The sequence below is a fragment of the Epinephelus lanceolatus genome, chromosome 3, assembly GCF_041903045.1.
Source record: "Epinephelus lanceolatus isolate andai-2023 chromosome 3, ASM4190304v1, whole genome shotgun sequence".
NCBI lineage: Eukaryota > Metazoa > Chordata > Actinopteri > Perciformes > Serranidae > Epinephelus > Epinephelus lanceolatus.
The window spans coordinates 40,864,909-40,892,127 of NC_135736.1; the positions used below are offsets into that span (position 1 = coordinate 40,864,909).

A 27,219-nucleotide genomic window follows, 5' to 3' on the forward strand; every position below is an offset into this window, starting at 1 on the left:
AAATCTGTAATAAATTAACCTTTTTATATTTTCTCAGTGTTGTCCACACTTAAGTAAATGCAGAGGGCGTGTTATTTGTGTTTGAAGATACTAGCTTTAATAATCTGTCTCTGTAACAATAAACAGTGCAGGAGCTGCATGACAATTTGAAAATAAATACAGAATAATAATACCACACAGTACGGCATTAGCTAAGTGAAAACCCACAGTTTAACCTGTATTCATCCACTTGGAAGTCTGCTCCACCGGTGAGAATCAAAGCGGTGCCTGCTGTAAGTACGTTGTAACTGTCAGACCCTATCACATCAACTTTCCACAGTGAAACCTATCATCAAGCAAATATTATATTACACAGACACATACGCGCTGTGTAGTTCAAGCTACATCCACACACATGACACACACACACACACAGGGAAACGCACACAAATAAAAATGTAAATGTGCACAAAACGGTGTCAGGCATGCTGACACTGGCACACGCCAACAGAAAAATCCTGGCCTGATGGGGAAACAGGGTTCCCAGTGATGTCAACAGGCCAACACACACATACTCCTCCACTCCTCCTCCCCCCTCTCTCATTGGGGAATGATTTTCTTTTATTTAATTTCTTTTCCTTTTGACACCTTCCTGCCAGAAGACACTGAACTACTTTTTCCTTAAACCTGCTCGGCTCACAGCGCCTCGCAAGCCCAAATGTGATCAAGCTCCGGATGCATGTGTGGAATACGTGCTGACCATTAAAACAGAAACAGGAAATGACATCATCATTGCTTGTTGATGCTCAGGCGAACAGGAGTGGGAGAAGCAGAGGCAGGGTGGTATGTGTGAGTGTGTATATGTGGAGGGTTGGGGAGGGCAGCACGGTCACAGGTGACTGTCATGTTTAATAATGATTATCACCACGCACCTGCGCCCCCACGCTAATTAACTGGACGCATATGCAAATGAGTCCAGGGATTTAAAAAAAAAAAAAAGAAAAAAAAAAACAGCTCGTGGAGTGGCAGTGAGCGGTTGTTCAGCTGCTGGATTTGATTAGGGTAATGAACGGTCAGCGATGGAGGCACCAGCAGTGGTAAAAGGAGGAGAGATAAAGGAAAAGGAGGATATTAGGGTGAGAGGGGAGGAAGGAAGGAGTATTAGAAAGAGAGGGACGAGGAGGAGGAGGAGAGAGAGATATCACCGCGGTAACATAATGGGAACAGGTGGACAAGTGGCCTGTTGACTGAGGGAATAAAAGGAGGGGGGTGATGTTGTGTTTGTGTGTTTTAGTGCAACCAATCCAGGGCTATGAAGTCGTACATCGTGTAAGGAAGCTCACAGAGTAAACACTAATTGTTCCATTATTGATTGCCTATAATTTCGTATTCAGATTTTTATAAGGGGACAAATTGGTGTTTGTGAGAGCATATACTGACTGATGCATTTCCTGCCATGTTGCATTGTAACTCGGCTTCACTTCAGTGACGACTGTAAAGAAAGCGAGACAGAATAAGAACAGGTAGTGCCTTTGAAACACATTCATTTATTCCAAATGCATTCCAAACACGCATTCTATATCTCCATGTGATCCGGGGCCGTGCATGCATATACACCTACCTCTAACAAAGCAAATTGCAGTTCATCCAACTCGATGGCCCCAATCTCAGTCGGGGGAGGCAGGCTCGTCACTCACACAGATAAGGGTGAATTAGGGTCTCGCTCTGGGTTTTACATTTCAATTTAGCCTCCGGCTTCAGAGCCATTAGGGGCCTAATCTAAAGCGTGGTCCACAGGGTTCTCCTTCCCTACCAATCGCAATATTGTTTTATTAACTTTCCAGTATGCCGGAATGAAGCTCCAACAGATTCATTACTTCGCATTAAGTTCATATTAGGGTTATTTGTGATAGGAAGACCTCTTATTTAAGAATGTGCAAGTAGTCAGTGTGTTTGTAATGCAGTGTTGCTGTATCACCAGCTGGTTCATTTGGGCGAGCAGAGCAGAGCGTGTGAGTGTAATTGCAAGTTGATAATGTGCCTGGGCATGCAGAATGACCAAGATGGCTCATGCCAACAAAGCGTGGAGGAGGGAGGGAATGTTGTGCAGGTGCAAAGTCAAAAGGGGATGGTAACTCTCTTAAGATAACTCTCTGCAGATCAGGCAGTGTTGCAGATTGTGCATAATACCAAGATAAACTTTTGGCTTGACTCATGTTTACAGAATGCCTGAGGAAAAACTGTAAAATCTTCATGAAAACCTAAAAAGGGAAAAAGGGAATTATGGCAGGAGCGGAAATATATCAAAATTACATTAATATCATGATATGAGACCAGATATTGTCTTAGTTTCTGGATGTCGTAATCTCGTAAGTCTTGTCTTTTCCTGGTTTTAAAGGCTGTATTACAGTAAAGTGATGTAATTCTGTGAATGTACCAGACTATTCTAGCTGTTTTTTGCCTCTATCTACGTAGTCATTATATCCACATTACAGATGATTATTTATAGCTCGGTTGCACACCGGAGTCATGGAAATCTAGCGCTTGGGCAGTGACTTGCAGAGTGACGTCAGACACTGACAAAAAAGCCATCCTTCAGTGTCGGCATGTTACGTGGTGCGTTGCTGTGATAGGTGGTGGGTGGGTCCAACAAACACTGACTGTCACCTGGGAGAGTGGTGTTCTCGTCCTGTAAGATTATAAAGCCAAATCCCGTTCTGTCTTCCTAAACCTAACCACATGTTTTTGTTGCCTCAACCCAACCACATGCGTTAGTTGTTGGGGGGGGGGGGAAACGTGAATTTGCGTTGTTGTACTAACTTAGTGCGTTTTGTTTTGAAAGAGACTGAGTGTAAACGGGAAATTTGTGGAAAGTGTATTTTGAAAGAAGACAATGCATGTAACACGCAGAACTTGACATGGCGTCCCAGAACGTCAACAACCAACGCACCCAGGGTACCTTTTACATTGTATCTGGACGTGGAAGGTCCATGACCAAACATTGATATGTGATGGTTGAAGTAAGGAAAGAACCAATAGTCAGCCTCGTAGCAATATTGAAATCCAGGTATATGGAAAAAAATATTGTGATATTTGCCCTGCTGTATTATACATAATTATTACATATTGCACATTGAAAAAAGTTCTTAGGAAGTGTTACAGATAACACGAAACCACAGTATCAGTCATTACATCACTTTCGTTAATCAGCCCATCTCCTGTTTATTCCCATGAAACTCAGTGGTGCATGAAGCCTTAAAAGTCCAAGTGCGGCATATAAACTAACCCGGATGATCAGCACTGTTTCTGTACTGTGTGGCTCATGAAGCAGTCACAGTGACTGAGCTGGCTAATTCTGGTTTAGCACTCTGCTAACTTGAACGGGGATAAACTGACTCAATTGTGCTGCTCCTCCAGACTTCCCAAATGTTATCTGACTCAATCGATTAAATTCTTATCGTGAAACCAGTCATTTCGCAAGGGGTTGTGAGGCTCAATACAATTCACCCACTGATTTACAAACATCTTGTTCGCCATGAAAGTCAATGGGAAGAAGTCTTTTGGGCCACCAAGCAGCACGTGAAGGTGTAATTCCATATTTGGCCACTAGGACAATTGGTTTCAATGCCCTGTGTACCTCCTGGAGGCCTGTATTGAACACGTGCAATCAGAAAATAGAATATTGTGGTTTCAGTAAGCAGCCAGCCCACAGCTTGGGGGCGACCAGTGGTGTAGTGGTACTTGATGAGGTGGGTGTACTACTAGGTAGATAGGTAGGTTACCGATGAGGAAGTGGGCATAGTCTCCTATTACAATGGCTGTTTTGCTTTTAGGTGGGTCACTGGATAGAAAAAGAAGTGTGTATACCCCGTATACCTGAGTATACCCTCCACGACACCACTGGGGGCAACCATCAGCAGCTAGGCTTATGTTAGCCCTGTGACACTACGGAGGTCCAGTCGGCACAGAGAGACAGCAGGGTTCAAACACTCTCAACTCCAAATGAACAACATCATGCTTGAGTAGAGGTTTACCAGTGGCTAACGTTAGCAAACCGGCTGACAAAGATGACACATTTAAATAAGAAATCTTCGGAGTCACGGTCACTGCCTTTTGAAATGGTGAAGTTATTATTCTAGCATGATTGCTTTGATCAATATTCATTTATTACCTGCATCAGGTCCATGACATCCTTTTTCAGGTTTGATGTGGGACAGTTTTTTTTAAAAAAATATCAGTCATGCATTATCCCTGAAATAATTATACTATAACAAGTTCAGTAAAAGAATGTAAATTTAAGTTTGAGAAACCACATTTTATATTCAATACTATTCTTAATGCAATTAAGTGCCGTAAACTGCCAACCGTTGCAACAAATGCTATCCTGTTCACGTCTTCACTTGTTCACTGTTTTTCTCTGTTTCTATGTTTTGCTCTGGTCAGGTGGTACTTAAAATAAAAAATACTCAAAGGGGATACACTATTGCGGAAGTCCAGCTGGAGTGGCAGACAAGCATTTAAAGGTTTATCAGATGCCAAAACATTGCACAGTGGTTTGTAGTCCTCACAGACAGAATTTTACAACTGTGGAAAGTGTTAATGTTGGGGACTGTTGTATATTTTGTCATGACGATTGCAATGTAAACGGCAAAATTACTGTATTCAAATTACAGAGTGATCTACTAGAATGTGCACTTGCATGTATTTCACTGACCAAAGCAGCACCCTGTCAGATGACGCTGCACTGTGTTCGTCAGTATAATATAATGGGAACTGCCCACTGGTCTGACATCCCATTGGTCCGACCATATTAAACCCATTGTTCCGAAGTCCTGTTGTTCCGAAATCATCATGATGCCCTGTGGTTAAGGTCTGGTTAGGTTTAGGCACAAAAAACACTTGGTTAGGGTCAGGAAAAGATCATGGTGTGGGTTAAAATGAAAAAGAAAGTGGCAAACACATAAGCCGTGAGCCTGCTCCACCTCAAGCCTTTCCCAGCTGACCCAGAGCCGGTCGCGGCGCACCATACGCCCGCTGTTCAGCACCGCGGACAGTCGGACTAATGGGATGTCGAACCAATGGGCTGTCGGACCAATGACATGGACCCTAATATAATTACTGAATTTCAAATTGTAATTCCTTACATGATTAATACTGGAAAAAGTAATCACAATAAAACCCAGCAATGGATATATATTACACAGGTAAATGCTACATGGTAGTTGACAATATTACCCATCATGCTGCTTGTTTACCTTCACTGATCAGTGAAGGGAAAGGTGAAACTTCTTCCCTGGGAGCTCTCTGTGATGCTTTCCTAACCCTACCAACGTGGCCTCTCCCCCTTTTTCCTCTCCTCTCATCTCATCTCTCCTGTCTGAAGCTGTTACTGTTTCCCCACCAACGACCACAACTACACACACTGATACACCCACAGGTCACACAACCCCCTCCACCTTTTCCCTACACAGGTTGGGTCAGTTTACCCCACTCTGGGGTTTTTGGTGTGGCCTGTGTTCCTGAGACTGGAGAGCAATGGTGGCCATGGGGGATGCTTGCCAACAACAGAGTGTGTGTGCGTGTGTGTGTGAGAGAGAGAGTAAGGGAGAGAAAGAGGGGGGAACATGTGGTAGTAATCTGGTTGTTTTACTGTCTGGCTCTGGTGGTGAAAGTGTTGGGCAGGGGCTACGAGCGGTCTGGATCGTGTCAGAAGCCGCCGGAGTCAGGTTACCCTGACAGACCAGACTGGGAGAGAGTACAGTGGGGGAGAAGGAGAGCGAGAGAGAAAGAGTTGAGGGGATAAACAAGTGAGTGAAGGATGGGACTGGAAAGTATAAGAGAGTGAGGTGGTGGACTTGTGAGAGCCAACCCTCTGACTTATTCTGTCCTCCCGGTGGACATTTTTATTAATCTCAGTGTGTGTTTGTGTGCTTGTGTGCAGTGCCTCTATCCGTGTGTGTGTGTGTGTGCGTGAGTGTGTGTGAACCCGGGCCAGAGGGCTCCAGAAGACGACCACTTGAACTAGCCCCAGCTGAGAAAACAAATGGCCTTGACTCTGTCTCTCCCCTCTCTTCTCTTCGTCTCCCCTCATCCAATTTTCGTCTTTTTTTTTCCTCGACGATGGGCATTTAATCAAGTAAGGGAGCTAATCAAAGCCAGAGAAAAAGCTCCTGAACCCTCAGCTATCTCCTCCTTAATCCTAAAGCTCTGCTTCTCATTTGCCATTGACCTAGAGGACCAGACTTGTCCACTGAACCCCCGCCACAGGGACATGGTGGGAGGGGGGGGCGGGCGCAGTTGGATCGCTGGAGAGTTTAGCGGTTAGCAAAAGGTTATAGTATGTGTGTCCATGTGTGTGTACGTGTATAAATCCATATTCTAAGGCACAGTAAAATGAAATGTCAACAAACCTCTTCAACTGTAGTGTATAAAACATGCAGAGGATGAGATGAATAGGGTTCAGGAATGAGGGAGGAGAGGGGAGAAGTGAAGAGGAGAGAGGAGAGGAGCAGGGAGGATGTAGGAGGCACACAGGGTCACGGGGGTTGAGGTGATAAGTCGCCTGCTGGGGAATTAATAGGGAGCAGATGGCGCTACCTTTACTTAATGTAGGGGTGTGGATGCAAGGGGAGAGATTTATCAGTCTGTAGGAGAACGGAGTCTGCCGATGGCTGGCGGGCCGACTCCCCCACCTGAGGAGGATTTAGCACATTCCTGCCTCACTGTGAACTGGGAGGTGTCTGTGGAATGGCAGAAGTTCGCTGTCAGAGAGGGGGATTTAAAATAGTAAAATGTGTTTTTTTTTTCCTCATGCATGATGAAATGAGCTGAGTGTTCCTGAAAGTGAAGAGTTTTGCTGCTGTCACTTTGAAATACCCAAGGTTCTCTGTTAATGAATACTCTAAATAGATGAATGCTGTTCTTCAGTAAAATTCTGCTCATCAAGTGCCATAGATACCAATTTCAATACAGTTTTTAAGCTCTTATTATGTTTTTTCTTTCTAACATTTAACCTACCTAAAGTCAGATTATCTCTGATGATTAAATTCTGAGGAACGTGGGATCTTAATCCTTTTGAGGGAATCAATGACCACATTCATATGCACAAAAAATTCAGTTTTTTGCCCTTATTCTGAAAAAGACAATATTCTTATTAAGCCGTTTACATGGCTAATGAAAATGAATATTCCACTTATATTTCCATTTCATGCAGCTGAGCATACTCTTATTATGTGCCCTAATATGTCATATATTGTGTCAAAATATGAAAAAGTGAAACGGCTGTTGCTTGTGCCAACATTTTTTCAAAGCTTTCAACCAGTGGCGGACTTGTTGGACAATTATTATTACAATTATTCAAAAATGTATTGATATCCAAGTCTTTCATAATGTTTTAAAGTAGGTGTGTTTCTCCCTCTGACCAGAAATGTGGGCTTTTCTTTCGGGCATGCATCTCTACATCATCCTTGCAAACTGTTGCCGAGTCAGTTTGTGTACAGCGTTTCCATGACAACGCACAGAGCTGACCGTAAACTGCAGTATAACCTCCAACTGAGATGCGTATTCCAAACGCACTGTATGCATGTCGAAAGAATGCTTCTAAAAAGTTAATAATACTGGCATATTCAATGTCTTAATCAGACAATGCTAATTCAGAATATCTGCTGTTTACATGACCGGTATCATATTCACAATATCCTCATATTTGGAATAACAGTGGAATATTAGTGTGCATGTAAACATACCCAATTCAACCTAATTTACAGGAGTAGCAAGAACAAGGTGTCTAAATAATCCACTTTTTAATATCAGACAACTTTATCCTCTAAATACCACCATCAGAGGAACACAATATAGCAACTAAAACAATACTGTTGTTGCTGTTGTGGGGATATTCCAGTTTTATTCCCTTAGTCCAAAGCGGAACTTTTTTTTTTTTTTTTGATTAAAATAGTAACATTTTACCTGGCTTAAAACAGCTGTTTTTGAACATAAAAAGCTGTATTTTATGACCTGAACAGCTGACTGTAATGTCTTACTCAACTTGACCCAGTCCCAGTTATTTCTATGGATACAGCAAAGGAAGCAGCAGGAGCTGAGTGGGCCTATCGCTCTTATCACTTTAGTGATAATGGCCGTCACATAAAAGATGACCCGCTGAACCCCACAAATGCCAGAGTGGCCCAATTAGCCACTATGCATTTCATACAATTTGCAAAGGGCAAATGTTCCCAAGCTGTAATTATGTACTCACATTGCCCACCTTGGGTGACCTGCCAACCAGTCTTGACGTCCGTCCGTTGTAGAGGTCGCCATGACAGCACTGGCAAAAACACAGAGAAAAATGAGCTGCGGGGTCTATCATTGTGTCTGTAATTGGTCAAGTTGCGCTTGTTACCTAGTAGCGAATACATAATGGATAGTGCTGATTGCACTGTGAGATGGACGGGGAAATGTCAATGTGGGGGATGGATGAGTGGGATGCTGTTGGTTATGTCTGCAGTTTAACGGTGCTGCCTCTTTCATCAGCATTGATTAGTGATGAAATAAAACAAAATGTCATTTTATGACAATTTGTAAGACCGTGAGCGCCTTTGATTTGCTCCTGGATGCAAAGGTCTGCCCTGACCATTATGCTGACCAATATACCCTTCATCTTAAGGGGGGTGAGTCTGCAACATAATGTAGTTCAGGGTTGCCCTGCTGCCAGGTACTCACAAACAAGCTTGGACTTTGTCTGGCCAGAGGCTACCAGCAACAGCGCCCCGAGGGTCACTGAGGCTCACAAAACCCCCTGCCATGACGAAGCTTTGAGGTCAGGAGGGAACGACATGGTCATAACAAAGTGCTACCTCAGACCTGTACACTCAGAAAGCTTAATGAAATCTTGAAAAGGGCTATCTCGACTCAGATGACCTGTTTGGATCTTTGTGTTATCAGCCCATTCAGTGGTCATTATCTATGGTTTTTAGCTGATGTGGGTTAGAGGGGGCCTGCCACACCTACTATTAGATTCAAAAGGCGTTTTCAGCCCATCAAATGGCTGTTTGCATAGTGAAATAGTCGCAGTGTAAGATTCCACTTTGAGTTTCTTTATGCTAGGTGCAAAAACTACATGGTTAGATTTAGAAAAAAAAGATATAATGATACATCAATAAAGACACTATCTCTGGTTAAAGGGATAGTGCACCCAAAAATGAAAATCCAGCCATTATCTACTCACCCTCATGCCGAGGGAGGCTCAGGTGAAGTTTTAGAGTCCTCACTGTCTTTCTGTGGACCGTGCTCACGTGTGACACCAGTGAAAGCACGTGAACACACATGAAGGTGGTGCCCATGTCTCACGGTCTCGCGCAAGTGCACACATGTCAGCACAGTGTACAGAGAGGCAGTTAGAGCTACAGGCTACAATGAGGCTAAAAACAAAGTTCACATGACGTTTTTCCAAACAACTTTTTATGTCGGGGCTTCAGGACACTTGGATCATTACGGACGAGCAGCATGGAGATATTTTGTGGTTTCAATTATGTGTTCTTGGACGTTTGAATCTGGGGCGCTGTCGGCCATTAGGTGTGCAGTTGTGCTGCTACCCACTCCCCCCTCGAATCGCCGCAAGTGTCTAAAACTTCACCAGAGCCTCCCTCGGCATATGGGTGATAATGGCTGAATTTTCATTTTTGGGTGCACTATCCCTCTAATGTTGACTTTCAGTTTCACATGGAACACAAACTCTGCTCTCCAGGGTGAAAGTCCTGTGTTTGTTTGACCATTCACCAATGCTCCTTTCCACCAGTTGTGGACTATTTTTACTACATTACCTGACTTTCTTCTTTGCTCCCGTCATTATTATTATTATGGCCATGACAGGTTGCCCCCAAACAATAAACGCAAACAGCCTTTTTATGGCCTGATAATGGCCTTCTGAACCTTATAGTAGGTGTGGCAGGCCCCTTCTAACCCATATATATGACCCATATATAATAACCACTGATAATGGCCTTTTACTAGCCTGATAATAGCCAAACCAGCTGCTTAATTGGACTTTAACTTCCTTGAAGAGCTTTTCCTTTAAAGGATTAATTCAACATTTTGGGAAATGCACTTACTGGTTTTCTAGCTGAGTGTTCAATCAGTACGACTCTAAATATTAGGCTAGACCCAGCAGCAGGTTAGCTTAGCATAAAGCCTGGAAACAGAGGGAAAAGGCTAGCTAAAAGCCAGGGTTTGTCTAGAGGTTCGAAAATCTGCCTACAAACACCTCTAAAGCTCATTAATTTAATAGATTCTTTGATGTTCGCAGTCACTGCACGAGGCCAAGAGATCGTTCCAGCAAATAACTCATATAACCACAACGTTTTTACATTTCACTTTTTTCTGACTGATTAGCTTTAAAGGTGCTTGTGGACAGATTTTATTACCTTTGGACAAAGCCAGGCTTGCTGTTTTTACCAGTCTTTATGATAAGCTAAGCTAACCATATGCTAACAGTAGTTCATATTCAGCATACAGATGTAACAGTGACCTCCATCTTCTCATCCAACTCTCAACAAGAAAGCAAATAAGTGTATTTCTCAACACATTGAACTATTCCGTTAATGACTACTGACCAAGCTTCACTCTGGACGTCACTGTAGAAGCTATAACATGTCTTCTGAACGTTTCTTGGACTTTATTTTGTATTATGGTAGGTGGAAAAAGTCTGACAAAATGACAGCCCGTTATTATAAACTATATTTTAACAATTCAGTGAGATGACCTGTCTTAGCCTGATCCAGGTTTTCCTGGTGCTGAGGTCCAGCAGTGTTCAGGAGATGCTGCTGTGAGGCAGGCCCTCCCTAATGTCTCCATTGCCTGCACCTGACCCCGCTCGCCAGCAGTGGCCAAATTTAGTTTGGAAACGTGCCACCATGGGAGAGCCGACAGCCCCATTAATCAGCAGGAGTCCTCCCCCTACTCATCCCGCAGGTCAGAGAGGGTGCAGCACACACACAAGTGCATACACACACACATGGAGATACACATAAACTACATTCATACAAACGGAACGCACAATAGCGCACAACACACACCGACTAAACAAATGATCGCTGAAACTTTAAAAGAACTCTGACAGCAACCCCTACCCTTCCCCTTTCCACCACCTATCCTAAATCCTACATCACCTCCTTTACACACACACACACACACACATGCTCACGGCCCTCCATCACTCCCGGTCTGATCCAGTCTCATATCCAAGCTCTCTTCTCTTTGTCGCAGCCAGGTTTTCTGTCAGCCTGGGGCCCTCGGTCGTAGGGGTTATCCACACACCACTACCCCTGGCTCGTACTAAATGTGAGAGGAGAGAGGAACGCACACACATAGCCAACACACACGTACACACACCAGCACAAACACTCTTTGTGACCCTTAAGAACACAAAGAGACACAGAGACCATCTGCAAAATACGATAGATTGATGTGCTGGATCTGAGCCGCAGAATCCATAGTTTTGGAAGAACCGGATGGATTTTGAAGCGGGGAAAAAAAGACATTGAATATATGTGGTGTAAGGCCTGTTTGAAAGTGACTTTTATTATCATGTCTGAGATGAACTCAAAGTGCACTCACCTTCGGGAATACGCAGAGAAATCAGTAAAGATGTCCAACTTTGTCTGCAGAAATCCTTACATCACCTGTTTTTGGAACGTGAAACTGCAGCAGCGTGTTTGAAGCAGCCGCTAATTGACTTGTAATCAGTGTTTACTATCTCGCAATTAACACTAAGAGACAATGAGATCGGAGGATGTGGCACCAGCAGAAGGCATTTATTGGGCAATATCCCTGAGGTGTGGGACGATGCCAGAAAGTAACCGGAGAGAATGTGTCTGATAACTGGTACGCATTTATATGCAGTGTCACTGGTGCACTTATCCTTTCTAATGTGAAACTCTGCAGGGAGATGAATGGTGGGATTGGGTTAGATTAATGAAGGTTACCAAAGTCCCCAGATGTTTCTGTGGTAATTAGAGGCCTTTGTTTATCAGGAAAACAAGTCACATCAAGAGCAAAGCATTCATTATAATTTTTCATAATCTTAATAATTCAAGTGTAGCTGCTTCATTTTGTTCCCAATTTATCATGCTAATGTTGTGAATAAATCTACATAATTTCAACACTGCCTGTTGGATCGGCTAGCAACAGACTTTGATAGAGCAAAATATTGAATTTGTACTTTCCATCTATTGGTGCAGAATATGTACAACAAATCAATAAGGTCAATGTTTACTGAGTGATAACGAGTAACAAATATTGTTTTGTAGCTTTGCCAACATGCAAAGATATTGATAATTAACCTTTCTCGGCATTCATTCTTGGAAAGTCTAATATTCAAGGATCGTTTTCAGCCTATGCTGCAAGGGCAGTGCCCCTGGCATCACTATAATGACTCTGGGGGCACCGTTTAACGTCTGTATGAGATGCACCGGGCTTTCCACCAACTCCAGTGTAAACCTATCTGCATCATTACTTGACGCTATTGGAGCAATTGAGGCAGTCTGTGTTGGGGGGGAGGTGAACGGGTCCAACAAACACCTGACTTTAAATGAGGAGAGCAGTATTTGAGACCAACAAACAGCAACGTTGGTGGTGTTTTGCAGTAACACACCACTGCCTTTCTGACTGCATTTGTGCCATGCAAAGCCAGATGTTTTGTAGTGACATACGGCTGCCTTTCCGGCCATGTTTGTGCAACTTAAAGGCGGCTGTTTTGAAGCGAAACACCACTGCCTTTGAAGGAGTTTTGTAGTTTTGTAGTTTTGTTTTCAGTACATTGCTACTTATCTGGCTACGGTTCTGGCAAAGTTGCATGTTTTGTAGCAACACACTGCTGCGTTTCTGGACGTGTGTTTAAAAGTCGGGTGTTTAAAATTGAAGCACCGCTGCCTTTCCATGTGTTTTGTAATGGTACATCGCCACCTTTCTGGCCACATTTGTGTCACTCAAAGCCATGTGTTTTGTAGCGACATGGCACTACCTGTCCGGTTGCATCTGTGTCACTCAAAGCCAGGTGTTTTGTAGCAATCCACCATTGCCTATTCGGCCACGTTTGTGGCACTCAAAGCTACAGTGGTGGAAAAAAGTTTTCGGACACCCTTAAAATTTTACACAATCTCAAATATTATCGTGAAATATTTGTGGAAAAATCTTTTTTGTGTTTCAAAAGGTGTGGCTGCATTAGACATATACAAACAAATACAAATTATATTTTTTTGTTTATTGTTTACAAGAAAAACTAACAAAACTAAATTCTTGACAGTTTCAATATGTCAGTTCTCAACATTGTCGGTATCAAAGTCAACAAATAACAGAGAATGTGTTCAAAACTGAACAAAAAATAAATAAACCATCACATCATCAAATTAATATTTAGTAGTCCTGTCATTGGCACGTAGTAGAGCTCTAATCCTGGCTGGCATGTTCCCCACGAGCCTTTCACATTGTTAAGGGGTAATCTTGTCCCATTCTTCTTGAATTACTGCTTTTAATTCTTCTAAATTCTTTGGTTTATGCTTTGAAACAGACCTTTTGATAATCCACCACAGATTTTCAATGGGGCTCATGTCCGGGGATTGAGCTGGCCACTCTAAGACCTGGATACTGTGCTCCTGCAGCCAAGTTCTACTGGCCTTGGATGTGTGGCAAGGGGCATTATCTTGTTGAAACATCCAGTTTTTACCTCGACGGAACAGTGCACGCACAGAAGGGAGCATGTGGGTTTCGAGAATGGTACAATACTTGGTAGAGTTCAATGTGCCATCACAGACAGTGAGATGACCAACACCAGCAGCACTCATGCATCCCTAAACCATGATACTGCCTCCACCATGCTTGACAGTAGGTACTGTACATGCTGGAGATAATGCTTCGCCTGGCCTTCTGCGTACCCTCACATTAGTAGGAGAAAGATAAAGCTGGAAACTGGACTCATCTGACCACAAAATCTTCTTCCAATTCCTGGCTGTCCAGTTCTTGTGTGCCTGGGCCCAATGACACTGGGCTAACCTCTGTCTCTCATTGATCAGGGGCTTCTTGATAGCCTTGTAGGACCTTAAGCCATGATCTAAAAGTCGGCCACGTACAGTGCGGGTGGAACACTGGACACCAGTTTGGTTTGACCACTGCTGCTGAAGCTCCTGTGATGTCATTCGGCAGTTTTGCCTGCACATGCGGATCAGGATGCGGTCATTTCTTGCTGAAGAAACCCTTGGACGCCCAGATCTTGGTTTGTCTTCCAAGCTGTTGGTTCGTCTGTATTTCTGCAGAGTGTATCCAACTGCTGAAGGACTGCATCTGCACTTCCTGGCTATCTGGCGGCAGCTGTACCCTTCCTGGCTGAGATTCTTTATCTTCAGGCGTGTTTCCTGCATTAGGTTCCTTGTTTTAGCCATTTTTGTGTCTGAAGAACTTTCAAATGTGCTGGCTTTATGTAGACACGAAGCTTGGCAACAAAAATTGTGTCTTTTAATAAAAAGAACGACCTTCATCACTGGTACCAAAATGACCCAATACTCAAAATTTCTTATGTATTTTTATGGAACCAATCAATTTTAAGTTTTAATGGCTTTTTTAGGATTTATTTAGTATTTTGGCTGTGACTGTACTAAAAGAAATTGCACTTGAAGACCTAAGAGTGATTCTTAATGCAATATTTCACAAATGCATGGGGTGTCCGAAAACTTTTTTCCACCACTGTAGATGTTTTGTAGCAACACACTGCAGCCTTTCCATCCATGTATGTGTCTCTCAAAGCTGGGTGTTTTGTAGCCACACAACACTACCTTTCTAGCCGCATTTGTGGCACTCTAAGCTAGATATTTTGAGGTGACACACTGCTGCCTTTCCAGCCACGTTTGTGCCACTTAAAGGCGGGTGTTTTGAAGCTAAACATTGCTGCCTTTGCAGGAGTTTTGTAACGGACATTGCTGCATTTCTGGCTATGTTTGCTTCACTCAAAGCCACGTGTTTCGTAGCAACACACTGCTGCCTTTCTGGCCGCATTTCTGCCACCCAAAGTCGGGTGTTTAGAATTGAAACACTGCAGCCTTTCCATGTGTTTTGTAATGGTACATCGCCACCTTTCTGGCCACGTTTATACCACTCAAAGCTAAGTATTTTGTAGCGACATGGTGCTGCCTGTTGGGTTGCATTTGTGGCACTCAAAGCTGGGTGTTTTGTAGCGACACAACACTACCTTTCCAGCCGCATTTGTGGCACTCAAAGCTAGATGTTTTGTAGCAACGCACTGCAGCCTTTCCGTCAGCACTTGTGTCACCCAAAGCTAGGTGTTGTGTAGCAATCAACCACTGCCTCTCTGGCTGAGTTTGTGCCACTTATGGCTGGGTGTTTTGTAACAACACATCATTGCCTTTCTGGCCATGCTTGTGTCACTCAGAACTAGGTGTTTTTTAGCAACATCTTGTATCTCCAGGTAGTTTTGTTGCCTAAACCTAACCACTGTCTCTTCTTACTGCTGCCCCCGCATCAAGATATAGTGCAAAAGGTTGCCCCCTGTGTCCTTTTAGTAATGCCTAGGGCTTCTGCCCAGGCAGCAAAATATGTTAGGTAGGGAGATCACGTTTTTTTCCAAGCAAGTTATCTGCTCATATAGGCTGGATGCTTAAAGCAGCTTTTAAATGTCCTCTTGACTGATCATTTTACTAAATAGCTTGCACCGAATAGCTTCATCCTCATGAAACACTTGAAACCATTGAGAGCTCTGAAGCAGCTGTTTAATTTCAGCCCAGAATGATTAACAGTTAAAGGTGGATGACCACTGTGATTTCCACAAGGTCACTTCAGTGCAGCGTGCTGTCAGTGTGCTGGGATTTGCAGGTTTAGCCGGACAGTGCTCGGCCGCATTTTGTCTCGCCCCAATTGTCTTGTCAGAAATCAATTGGAGATCACGGCGTGGTTTTTGCAGCGGGAGGTCAGTCCTCACTACAGCGTAAATATTTCATCCCGGACTCACGTCAAGGGGCTTTTAAAGATGTGTGCTGGACCATGCTCCCCTCTTGCTGCCCTCTGAAAGTGACAGGGCTTGCGTTTTAGCCCACTTCAGGACCAGGTTAAATCAATTAAAATCTATTATTCATATGACAGTGCAGTGACCTCGCTGAAAGCCCCTGTAATTTCAGAATAGAAAGGAGAAAAGGAACTGGCAGTGAACTTTGGCTTCTCAAGTTTTCAAGAGAATACAGGGAACAATTGACCTTGTTTTAAAAGTCAGGCCTTGAAAAATGACTGCTTGAAACACGGTGTGCCTACGAGTATTTTTTCCTAAGATATTAGCCTTAAAATGGTGGACAAATGAATGCAGAGCTGTATTGAAAGGGCCTTTGTGATCTGGACCTCATGTGCATGTGCAGCAGTCGTCCTGTGCTTATTTGGAAGAAAATTGGCTCCACATTTTGGATTGCAGATAACTACAGTCTCACTTAGACTGGAACATATCATCTTCCATGCTTAAAAATCACCCTCACAAGGTTACTCATAAGAGCTGCAGTTGTGCTCTCAAGGCAAGCACGGCAAGCCTTCGTCTATTGTTCGGCAAAGTGCAACTCTCCTCTTCTCTTTGTAAAGAAGATTTTCAGCGGTATAGCCACCATAGATGGCGGCAGGCTGTTTGGTCGGATAATAAGCAGAGAGGAGTCGGAAGGAGAGAAGTCATTAAGACCTGCTCACATATAATCATCCCGACGCCATCACCATCTCTCTATCTCTGTTTCTTTTTTTTTCCTCAACCGTCTCTCCCTTTCGCTCTCCTTCTCCCTCTCAGATGAAAGGGCCTTCTCAGGCTGCATGGCGAATGAAAATGATGGAGAGGCTGATAAAAAAGAAAGAAGGGAAAAGATGAAAAGTGGTTTTGAAGTGGTTTGCCACATTAGTTGGCTTCCCCCTACCGACCTTTCAATTTAAGCAAACAATACGTTGACTCAGAGACGTGCCAAGCTTGGGTATTCATGGAGACGAGAGTGCAGCTCACAGAAAATAGGTAAAAATTAGATGGGTGGACAGAGGGAGGTGTGTATGGAAAGACAGATAGATAGGGGTTGTAGCACTGCCTCACTGAAGGAATAATGTTTGTGCATGTACATTCTTTTGTTTTGTTGTTTTTAGAAACTAGGGGGCACCTGGTTGTGTCACATTCGACCACACATCATGATTTGGTTTGGAGACAAAAAGAAATGGTCTGTCTGTATATGTAATTTTGTGCATGTTTTGGCTTAGAAAACCAAAATGCTTTGTTTAACAAGGCTGAGAGGTTACAGCCATGTGAGTGGCTCTGTGAGGCTGCACTTAAAGGAAAACCTCACCTGCAAAATGACCATTTGTATATCAATTACTCACCACGTAGCGCCTTGAATTCATGAAGAAAACAATTTCTCTTGAATGCCTCCACGGTGAATGAAGAATCCAATAAGATGTACTTTCTACGCTGTTTGTAGGCAGAAGTGTTATAAAGTGTGGAGGAAAAACATGCAAGAAATACAATGTTTTCTTGATGAATTTAAGGTACCACGCAGCAAATAATTGATATACAAATGGTCATTTTGCAGGTGAAGTATTCTTTTAGTGCTACTTTGAGGGTAATGCTGACATCAGCATGCTGAAAATGCTTGACTATGTTAAGCAGGTGAAGTGTTTACCATATTCATCTTAATTCTGCATGTCAGCATTTGGCTACCTTTTGCACAATAACCAATTCATTGTAATTTATTTATTTAATAGAAAAATACAATTAACAGTTGATGCTGGTGGGAAAAGTCAAAACTGGACAAATCCTGATGGTTGTGCTACATCTTGTTCTGTGGGAAACAAGAATTTTAACCAAATTTCATGGAGGAAATCTAATAGTTATTGAGTCATTCGCTAGAAATCTAGGGATGGAGGATTAACCATCATTCAGAGGATCACCAAAGTCCTCATGATTCACCATAGATATGCCAGATGTGCCATGGTGGCAGGGTGGAAATCCATCCTATGTTTGTCAAAACATTTCACTAATAAGCAAATATGTCAGTGTCATGAAGAAAGTCAGAAGAAGTCAAGAGTATAGGCCACATTGCCCGGGGAATTTCTGCCAAACCATGTATTAGATGTTGAGATATTTCACAGAATAAATGAAAAGTTTGACCTGCTGTTGGCACTAGAGGAAAAATGAGAGGATAACCAAAGTTAATGGGGTTCATCCCCTGGGGAACACAAATGTATGTACAAAATTTCATGCCAATCTATCCTGTAATTGTGTAGATTTTTAAGTCTGGACCAAAGTGGTGGAATGAAAAACACACCGACATCACGATCCATAGAGCCATGCCTCTATCATGGCTAAAAAAGTATTTGTACTTTTAAAAATCTATGAACTAAAATGAGCCAGTATGGGCACATTGAGCTCTAACACAGCAGCAGATTCAAGTCAAGGTCTTTCTCGTGACTCACAAAACCCTCAATAACCAGGCTCTGTCCTCCCTCACCAGCTTTAACCACCGATACACTCCCTCCCACAGTCTCTGGTTCTCTGATGCTAACCTCCTGTCTGCACCATTCAGAACCAGACTGTTTTAAATAATGGATTTAGCCACCGTGATGTCACCCATGGGCTTGCAGGCGCCCGTTTGAAGCCTTGAGTTTGGCATTTTAGATATTGCCTTCTTGGATTGTTGGAGCTAGGACTGACCATATTTGGATGAGAGGGTGAAGATGTGGAGGAGCGAAGGGTGGATTTGGCCGCCAAGTTGACAGCCTGTCACTCAAAGCAGCACTTAATTTTGCGTAACTTTAAGCCTTGATAAAATTTAAATAGGTTAGTTATTTAAAAATTCACCCCTTTTGCAGTTGTTGTGAACAAGGAAATTATCTATAGAGGCCAAAAACGTTTTTTTGTGCCAGGTTGTAAACTTGTTTTTCTGCTGTATAGTTTGACATTTTAACATGGGGGTCTATAAGGATTTTATCACTTTTGGAGCGAGCCTCAAGTGGTCATTTAAGGAACTGCAATTTGTGGCACTTCTGCATTGCCTTTATTTTTCAGCCCTGGAGGTTTCCGCGTATCAAGCCCCTCTTTCCATGTATCAAGCCCCCTCTTTCTGGAACTCTCTCCCCAATACAGTGTATCTGCAGGTTTCAGTAAGTTAAATTTAAGACTTTTTAAGACCTTTTTAATGCCACCTTGAATGGAATTTAAGACCGAAAAAACTATAAATATAAGCGATGGTTGGGGGATCCCGCTGTACTATAACCAGTGCTTAATTTGTAAAATTAGAAGTGGGGGAACACTTTTTTAAGCGGCACCAGAGCCGCTTCACTGCGCAACTCCGAATGGAATGGTTGTGACATCTAGTGTTGTCATGGTACCAAAATTGGGACCCACAGTACGATACCAGTGAAAGTATCACGGTTCTGAGTAGTATCAGGATACCACAGCAAAAATGAGGCAGATGTGCCTTTTGTCATTTATAAAAAGATAAATCACTTTTCTATAATACATCAATGATATTTCAATGGAATAAATTACTTATTGACTTATTCATACTTCAAAAACAGCATCAATCAGTGATTAACATAGGGGGGATCAAAATAAAATAAATAAATAAATAAAATAAAAATCAACCAGCCACCCTCCTCCCCTGACAAGTAAAGAACAGTCCCTCCATAAGTAAAGAACAGTCCCTAAAGTGCGGTGAGGTTTGTGGACCGTTACCTGCCACAGAGAGAAATGTGAACGGCAGTCATGACGCCAACAAAAGAGGAAATTAGGCTACTGGACCTGGAGTCGGACTTCTCTGTCGCCGCCAGTAAGCCGTTATTTTGCGCCGCAGAGCCGCTGTAGGCTATTTGACCACCGTATTCCTGTCTGTGACCCCCGTTCAACCCACAACCTGCATGATTTGCCTTTCGTTTCTGCTGCTGGTTGAAATCTGTACTCACACTGCGTGCTGAATGATTTATTTTGCTGGCACAAAACTATTTTTATTCGCAAATGCGAGTAAAATGCTCGCACGTAGAGCTCTGTGGAAAACAAATCACTGCCGACAAGTAAAAAGTCATAAATAATAACTTTCACTGCTCAAAGATACTCACATGTCTGGAAAACAAACCACTACAGCAGCATATTGAGTGCCAGGTGGCCAGCGCACGCCGTTAAGCCCTTTTCACACAGAGCGCGCAAAGTGCAGACCTCCGCCGACAAACCCATTCATTGTCTATGTGCTACCACCAGCGCGTGCCATTATTGGACGGCACAGAAAGTGCCGCGAGAATAAAAAAAAGAAAAGAAATAAAGTCAGATTAATTATTCCTTCCGCAACAATTTTAACACCTTTGAGTAATGAATTTAAGACCAATTTGAGACATTTCTAATGAATTTAAGACATTTTCAGGCCTTACTTTTAGATACATGAATTTAAGACTTTTTAAGACTTTTCAAGGATCCGCGGGTACCCTGCAATATATCAGTGACATACTTTACCAAACTGTTTCTGAAATTACTGAAAACCTAGCTTTTAAAACTGCTTTTGATGTATGCTTTAATGTCCTGTGCTACTTTGTTCAGTTTACTGGAATCTTTTTAGCTTGTTTTATAAAGCATCTTTGAATATGTTGAAAATTGCTCCATAAATAAAATGTAAATCACAGAAAATGTATCATTGTCTTTATGTATGTATGTCGTGCCCCTAAATGCATGCCTTGTTTACATGCAGGTGTCTTTGTGCCTCATTCTCCTGCGGGGCAACATCAGTAGGCGACTGCTGTAAATGGACTCTCACTATCGTTTAAGATGGCGTAACGCATCAACCAGTCACATGATCCTCTCCCCCTCATACCCTCTGGCCTCAGCTGGTACCGTGGCATTATCAGAGGAGCAAAGCAGCCATTTATACACAACATACACACATACTGTACATACACACACATGCACCACCTCCCTCTTATGGCTTCAGGGCCATTCCAGGAATGTCAAAGATGGTTTCACCCTTTGTATCTCTCCTCTTTCACCAACGCTGAATGATGGTGGCCTGCGTGGTTTGAGATTGTCATGGCCCAGAAACCCATTCTGAGTGACTGAAATGTAATAAGGCCATCCAGCCTCTGAGGGTAGAACATGAAGCCTGCACAAAATGGTGGTAAAACTCCTATGTTGGTGGCTGTCACTACCAGAATTTCAAATTGGTACAAACAAGCAGAAAAATATGGTGTTAGAATTCAAAACATGAGAGATGCCGACAGATTCGCAGCCTCATTTAATTGCAGCTTAGACCTAGTATTGCTTGGCCTGCTCTACTTAAAAGGTACTATCCACTTACTCCAGAAGAGTAAGCATATTGTTTCTATCTAATTGACACTAAGCTCATGGCTTTTACCATGTCAACACTGGATTACTGCTGCCTTTGAGCCTGTGGAGTGGTTGACTTGGCCCACATTCAGGCCTTGTTTTGCTTTCCACTCTGTCGTCTGCTGCTCACACACATGTAGTCGGACACATGCTCGTAGTGCCACATGTGCACACACACGGAAGCACTCTTCATCTCTCTCTCACTCTCACACTCACACACACACTCACCACGTCTCGCTCTTTGAATCCCCGGCTCTCTCCCTCTTTTCTCTTACACACACACACACACACACACACACACACCGTGTTCCAGCATTAGCCGAGTGTTCCAAGGCCAATTTCAACGCAGCGGAAAGTCCCTCTCTCCCAGAAGCCCCTTTCGGTTCAGAGGCTAGACCGGCTAGCGATTGGCCGGTCAGAGGCTAGTCTAGTTGGTGATTGGCCAGCTAAGGCCCCTGGTGCACGGTGACAGTAATTAGCACACGCCAACCATTAACAAACACAGATTAGGCATGAACCCGCATGGCATGCTGCCATCGCCGTGGTGTGTGGATGTGTGTGTGTGAAGAGCGGTATTCCCCTGTGAGTGTCTGAGTAGGTCTCATTTTTGCGGTTTGTGTTTGTCTGTATTCAAGACTTGGCACGTGCGGGTGTGTTTGTCGCCGGTGCTTGCATATGCCTTCTCTTCCTGCCTGTGCATTTATCCAACCTGTCTGTATTCGCAAGTGTGTGTGCGTGTGTGCGAGTGTGTCAGTGTGTGTATTTGTGTTCAGCCTCATTTCCTCTGTGCCTGCTGGTCAATTTTGGCATTTGGAGAGAAAGATGCTGTGCATTCCCCGCGGCTCTTTCGCTTCTAGCACTGAATTAGAGATGGGGCTATGATATGTGAAAATGATTTTTTAAACGCCACCAATCTCTGTTTCCCTCCCTCTCTTCCTTTCTCTCTCTCTCTCAGCCCCCCCCCCCCTCCTGGGCTGGTGAATCCGCCCTGCTGTGTGCGCTTAATGAAAGATAAGAAGAGTCCTCCACCACTGACACTGAGCCACAGACCCTCAGAGGACTGCGCTAATCTGCTTGGCCCCTAATGGGGGCCACTTTGTGTCTGCCGAGGATCATTTCATATCAAACAAATTGTGTCCTGTGAAACCCATTACATTTTGGGCCCTTTGGAGATGCTTCGCCCTTAGCTGACACATAGAGGACATCTTCGGCCCGACTTTTGATGCTGTAAATATTCCTTAAGATGGTCTTACATTAAGCGTCTCTTTTTTTTACCATTCAAAGACGGGCTTTGTGCATCTTTAAAAACCTGTCCGCTCTTTCATTTAACAGAGATTTGGAGGGTGGGGGTTCAAACGATGAATGAGAGAGCCAGCGAGAGGAGAAAAAGAGAGGGATAAGAATGTGGGAAATGGAGGATGGAGGGATAACAGAGGGAGCGATGAAGGGTTAATGAACTCGGATTCTCATCTTACATGTATTCAGTTTCGTAATTGTCTCTCTGCATGCGGTCTCACAGCATATGCCATCAACATCAGGAAATTCAAATAATGTTTGACACATAAAAATCTCTTTATTTACATGTGATGACGGCCTCGTGATTGTGTTATGAAAAGGTGCTGATGACACGGAGCTCAGAAATCACCCGTTTCCAGCATCAGCACGGAATGCACGTTGTTTATTTAAGGTGGAAAATATGGTTAAAGGTGGTATAAAATAGCCAGCGTGAGGAGGTGTGAAAACACCATCACAGACAACATGTCCCTAATGCATCTCCGCTCACCCTGCAAGGCACAACCGCCACGGTAAGCAGCAGCAGCTGCAACACATGTATAGTAAATTTCTATTTGTATTGACAATAGTGTAATCTGCTGGGACAGTGTCACCCCTTGTGCAGGTCATCACTCTTAATGTTTACGTTATGTGTCTGTCCATATGCATGCATGTGTGTGTGTTTTTTTGTGCACATTGTCCAGTGTGTGCTTGTGTGTGTGTGTATGCCATCAGTTCTGCCAGGGAGAAAACATGGAGTTGGGGGGGGGGGGGCGAAAATGATCCGGGGCCGATACATATGAAACAGGAGGGCTCATACATAAACATAGCTCCAAGGCCCCGGGGCCAGGCAATCTACGAGGCAAATTGCTCACCAGTCAGCCATGGAGGCCGCACTGTTTACTATGCATGAGGTCTTGTGACATGCTTTAAAGCCGCCCCTAAAACAGGATGACTGGGCCAGTGGTAGCGAGGGGCTTTTTCTATTGCTGTGGTATTCTTTCCTGTGAAAAATATGTAGTGGGTGGAGAACGGATCATCGTTTTTACTCTGTGGAGCTGTTGTGTGGCGTACAGTGGATGCTGCATGAAAGGCAAAGTATGAGTGTCGGAGTATGACCGCCTGTCTGTGTGTGAGTGTGACAGCGTGTTCATCTGTGTGTGAGTGTAGGGTGAAAAACAGCTATAGAGGGATTTTCAGGTTTATTTTGGGTCATTTTTACTATGGTCCTGGAGGATCAATGCACTGCGTATTAGGAAAACACATATTTGCAATGTTTTCTGTTCAATTCTGACCAGTAATGCTCGCTGAATGTCTCTCTCCCCATGTTTCCTGTCTGTCGTTACAATCTGTTATCAGTAAAGGTCAAAATCTACAGTGGCTCTGAGAGCTCAGTGCACAGCAAATTAAGAAAACACGCGAACAGACACGACACAAGCAAATGAAGAAACATCTTCACTAATTTCGCGACTTGCAAAAACAGCATTTAGAAAAAGCTGCAAGAAGCTCACAGCACAACTGAAACTGTTTCTTGGGGAAACTAAAAAGTGAGGCACATTTGGGGTGCATTCCAAATCGCATACTTTTTCTTTTTACTTTTAGTAGGTACTGCAGCTGCCCTTAAAAAATACATACTGTTGCATGCAGTATGCACACAATTGACCTATGGCTAAGCCCCGCCCTCAAATGTGATGAGCCAATCACAGTGCGTATAGCCATTCCCATGCACTCTGACATTCTCTGCCTGGACGTCCATTGAAATGCATTACAGAAAGTCAGTTTTGTTCAGTTTTATGAGCTTTTAGTTTAAAAATGGTCAAACGGTGTTCATGGGGTACATGCAACTCTGACACAAGGTACTCTGAGAGGCTGGGTGACGGGGTGTAATTTTTACCCTTTAAACCACATCTCAACTGAGAAAAGTTGAAGTTGTGTGGTAACGTTAGACCACATCAACTCAACGTGAATAAGATTAACAATGATGTCTACATCTGTTCTAAGGTAAGTCAACATTGTGTTTGAGGCAACATATTGTCACTTTGCTGGAAAGAAATATAAAGTTATCTTTAACATCTCTAGCTAACGTTAGCTAAAGTTAGACTAACGTTAGCTCCTAGCTGCGTTGTTCATCATGTCACCTTGTTTGCTAGGAGTTCATTAGCCTATTTTGTTCTAGTTTTGTACTTTGGTGATCGTACATCATTGTTAGCTGTTGTCCAAAGGGCTCTAGTTAAGCTAACGTTAACTTCTGGAGCTTAGCTTCATTAACTTCTCTGTAATAATCTCAGAGATAACAAAGGTTGGCAAACGTTATGCTGAATGATTCAGTGTAAATACTGTAGCACCAAACTAACAGAGAGACACTCTTGGTAAAGATGGTAAAAAGGCCGTTATCCTTTTCTCATATTCTGAGCCAAGAACCTTAACTTGAGTGGCACCTTGATGCACCAAAATTTGATTAGCCATGTTTCCATCAGCCTGTTTAGATGCGCACCTAGAAGCATCGCATCAGAAAATTATGATGGAAACGCCAAAATTTGAATTTAAATCCCCTGATTCGCACAAACTAAAATACACTCGCTTTAGCTGGGTTATGGTTGATTTGAAAAAATGTTGATTCGCAAAACGGGGGATGGAAACAGTTATGTTCGAATTAAGTCTGACGTAGCGCACCTCTCTCCATGGTGATATCCACACTCCGGGTCGGGAAGGCAGTAATGCATTTACAAGCTGGTTGCCAACCGCCAGAAAACGTAGAAGAAGAAGAATGCGAGACTTGTTTTGTTTCCGGTTCTGCGGAAAACTCGCGCAAGTACATAGTTTTCGCCAAAGTCCGTACATTTAATGGAAACCCACAGGAGTCATATTTCTTTTAATGCGCATTTTCCAATGATTCAAATCACTTTGATATGTCTCCAAAAATCAGCAGTTGCCTCCTGCTAAATGCCGTGTACTGTGACACCTGCCATAGCGCCGGTCACTGAATGTTGATATTTTTGTCCGAGTGAGTGGAGGGGGGCGTTGCTTAGCCATAGGTCATTTGAGACATACTCACATTACGCACTGAACTTTGACCCATTTGCATTTTTACCATTATGTTGGAGATAAACTAACACCACTCACCCAGTTCTCCGGGACCTGAGACCAACCTGGAGAGCTCTACTGTTGTTGGTTTGCACTGTATATGGTTTAACTTTAAAGTTATAACTGCACAGATTGTAGATTCTAACATTGTATTTGACACAGTGAAATTACATCTGCAGTTCTCTCACTGTTATTTTTACAGTTTTGTCCTTTTGCTGTTTGTAATAATTATGAGTATTTTGTTCACTTAATTAAACAATCAGTATTCCTATTATTACTAATTGACTGGTCATCAGTTACTTGAATGTGATTTCATCTGTCATTGTGACTTCTGACAGCTGTCAATCAGCTGTCATCTGTTTGCGGCTCAGTCAATGTGATTTATCATCTGCAGCGCAGAGGATTGTGGGTCAGAATAGCCAGTAAAGCATGTTAGCTTACATACTGCTAAATTTGACCGGATGTAGTAGAACATCCCGGTATTTTAGGCATACTGCATTATGTATTGGGACATACTAAATCTTTTTCTGGCACGCTATATAGTATGGTAGTGTGGGCATTGGAACACGCAGTTGTTGTTGCCATGATTTGCAGCTTATAAAGTTACTGAAGTCAGCTGTCCAACACTGTTATGACTTGATTTAGATATTATGATAGTAAGGAAAAGGTTAATGCTAGGTTAACAGCTGATATCTGCAATAATGACTGAAGGTTAAGTTAATTATTAAACATCACTGACGGATAGCTGACTTCAATTACTTCAACATCCACAAACAGAAACAACAATGGTGAATGTCCCAGCTGTGTGCATCACTTGTTAGGGTCCCCTGAAAAAAGTTTTCTGTTGTGTTTTGAGCCTCTTGCAGCGGACAAATTGATGTTTTTGTGTTGTCAAGTTGGTTGTCGTCAAGATGATTTTAAAATGCCATGTAAGGGTCAAATTAATGAAAATGTTAATTCATTTGCAGCGTGTTGAGCTCTTACGGCCACCGTACATTTTAGCATTAACTCATAGCAGATTGTAATGACGAGAAGCTCAGAACACAAACTGTTTCCATGGGACACTTAAAAACTGATGCATACTGCTGAGACGCACCTGCTGTTGCCATGGTCATGGTTTGTAGCTTATGAAGTTATTAAAGTTGGCCATTCATCATTGTAATCGCATGATTCCGATATAATAACAATAAACAAAAGGTTAACACGGTATAATGAGGCAGATAGCTGCAATAATATCATGTCACCAGTGTTTAAATAAGCCAAGAAAAAAATAGGTTATTTTTAAATACTGACAAATTGCAGACTTCAGTAACTTCATAATCCACACACAGCAACAACAAGTGTTGGGTATCATTGTGCTTCACTTCTCAGTGTCCACTGGAAATGGTTTCCATTGTGTTGAGAGCTGCTTGCAGCACTTTTTCTAAATACTGCACATGAGTTGTTGATTTGTGAATTTTTTCTTAATTTGCAGTGTGTTGAGCTGTCAGGGCCACTGCACATCTTGGCCT

The 27,219-nt window shown here is 43.0% G+C and overlaps 1 long non-coding RNA gene across 1 annotated transcript in view; it reads right to left on the minus strand.

Annotated features, from left to right (window-relative positions):
- The window catches only part of LOC144462589 (uncharacterized), a 30,625-nt gene extending 8,960 nt beyond the window's left edge, over window positions 1–21,665 (minus strand). The window contains exons 1-2 of the long non-coding RNA XR_013490844.1: window positions 21,581–21,665; window positions 8,234–8,302 (exon numbers count right to left, since the gene is read on the minus strand). This is a non-coding gene — a long non-coding RNA (uncharacterized LOC144462589). The remainder of the gene's footprint in view (window positions 1–8,233; window positions 8,303–21,580) is intronic.
- Between the last annotated feature and the right edge of the window lie 5,554 nt (window positions 21,666–27,219).